Raw genomic sequence first — 2,514 nt, 5'->3', positions numbered from 1 at the left:
TGGGCCGGAGCGACATGGACGTTGAAGTGATGAAAGTGAGGTCCGAGAGAGGAGATTTCTGTCCAACATGCCACAGAGGATTACGTATCTGGTTTCTCCTCCTGCTCTTAATCTGGACCAGAGGGGGCGACTGTCAATTTGCCAAACAACCCATATTGATAGTGTTTGCGTCACCTCCAAAGCCAGGTTAACACTCGGGATTAAACACAGGCACTTAGAGTGGGAGGACTTGGATCAAGGATGCCATTGGAAATTCCGGCGTAAATGTTTTGGGGGCACAATATTCAAAGGGAATCCGATGGGTGAGACAGGAGGGGGTTGTGGGTGGTCAGCGGCTCCTTGGTCGATGCAGGTGTGATGCGAAAAAGAAAAGAAAAAAAAAAGCAGTAGCTTCACTTGCTTCATTCTGTGAACCGGTGATGAAGAGGGTGCTGAGTTAGACGGGATGGAGAGCTCTGTCAAATGGGTCAGTAAGTTACCATCACAGGTGTGGACAATGGAAGAGGCACAAGGTGACAGAGACTGATGGCCACTGGCTGGAAAGACCAAAACATCTTTACTTGTGGGGGGAGAAAAGGCGATCCATCTGTTCATTCATGAATGCGTCTCACTGTTATTTGACTCATCACTCGGTCGGTTTTGTTCTTCCTGGTTTCCCTATCAATCAATCGCTTAGTCTATAAATGTCAAAAATATGCCCATGATGAAAGACAAATGATTAGATTGGATATGAGCTTAAAGGTCTCTTCTCCCTTGGAAATAGTATTTTGAATAAACCATTTGATTCAACAGCGGTGTGTTTAAAGGGAAACCTGGGAAAGCCTTCATTGATCTCAACAAACAGATTTCAATGTTTCTGATATCTGAGACAACGCTGGTATTTATTATAATCTAGGACATGTTCTACAAATCAGGTCAATTAACTCCAACGCTGATATCAAACCTGCCTTTTTTAAGTAAAATTCCTAAATGAATATTTGGCTATTAAAATGTTTAGTTTAAATGCCTTCCAGTCAGGCTTTCGACAACACCAAAGTACTGAAACTGTTTGGCAGAATTTCAGTCTCGTTAAGACTGGATCCCAGCGCGACATTTGACACGGTCGACCCATGACGATCTACTGGACAGACTAATCATCTGGGTGGGACTCTGGCACAGCACTTAACAGGTTAGAATCCTTCTTGAAAGACCAAGAATACTTGCCTGTACTTGCCGTGCCTGTAGCTAATTACACAGCAGAGCTAAATAAAAAGACATGCGGTGTTTGTGGTGTTTTGGTTCAACGTCGACATGCTTCAAAACAACAAAGTGTGTTATCACAGTTATGCAGATGACACACACAAATATACAAAACTATATCACCAGGGGACTACAATCCAATACAGACAACAACTGGATTTGTCAAAACCTTCTTCAATTAAACAAAGATAAAACAGAAGTAATAAAACCAAAAATGAACGTTTGAAAGTCAGCGCTGAGCTTCAATCCCTGATGTTAAAAACTCCGATCCAAGGCAGAAAATCTAGGTGTAATTATGGATTCGGACCTCGACCTGAACAATCATATCAAGACTGTTACAAAATACAAAATACTATCACCTAAAGAATATATCAAGGGCATGTCTCAACAAAATTTGGAAAAACTTACATGCATTTATGTTCAGTAGACTGGACGACTGTGATGGTGTGTTTACATGTGTAGAAAGCTGCAGCTGGAGTCCTCACTAGGACACAGGGAAGTGGATCACATCACGCCTGTTCTCAGGTCTTTACACTGGCGTCAAACAAAGAATTGACTTGTTGGTTTATAAGGCACTGAATGGTTTAGGGCCAAAGTACATTTCTGATCTGCTGCTTCCCCTTGAACCGCCACAAAGTCTTGGGTCGTCTGGTACTGGTCTATTTCCGTTCCCAGGCTCAAAACCGAACGAGGAGAAGCAGCGTTCAGTTTTTCTGCTCCACATATCTGGAACTAAATCCCAGAAAGCTTCAGTTCTGCTGAGTGCATCAGCTCCTTTAAATCCAGATTAAGGACATTTCTGTTTGCTGCCGCCTTTAATTGACCATTTTGGAATTTTGGTACACATTTTTATTCTAATTTTAAATTGTCAAACATTGTCTTTTTAATGGTTTTAATGTTTCAATCAATTTTCTTAACTGTTTTTATATCTCCGCTATATGTTTGGATGTTTTTAATATTTCTTTGTAAAGCACTTTTGATTATGTGCTACACAAATAAAATTGCCTTTTTACTTGCCTTTTTGGAGTTTCCAGTTGTATTCCAAAAGCTGCCTAAGTTTGAACAATTTTCAATAGTTGACTAAAGGTCAATACAATACCAATTGTAATATCCCTTGCAATTATTTCCAAGGTATGTTATGCAATAAATTGATCTACAGTACTGTTTCTATCTGCAAAGCTCTCAAAGGGTATAGGTAATCTTATTATATTAACACAAAACTCATTTAAAAAAAGATTCAAGTAAGGAACAAGAAAATGCTCTCTGAAAACAGAA

This window comes from Pungitius pungitius, chromosome 3 (genome assembly GCF_949316345.1).
Source record: "Pungitius pungitius chromosome 3, fPunPun2.1, whole genome shotgun sequence".
Lineage (NCBI taxonomy): Eukaryota > Metazoa > Chordata > Actinopteri > Perciformes > Gasterosteidae > Pungitius > Pungitius pungitius.
This window is presented reverse-complemented; position numbering follows the sequence as displayed.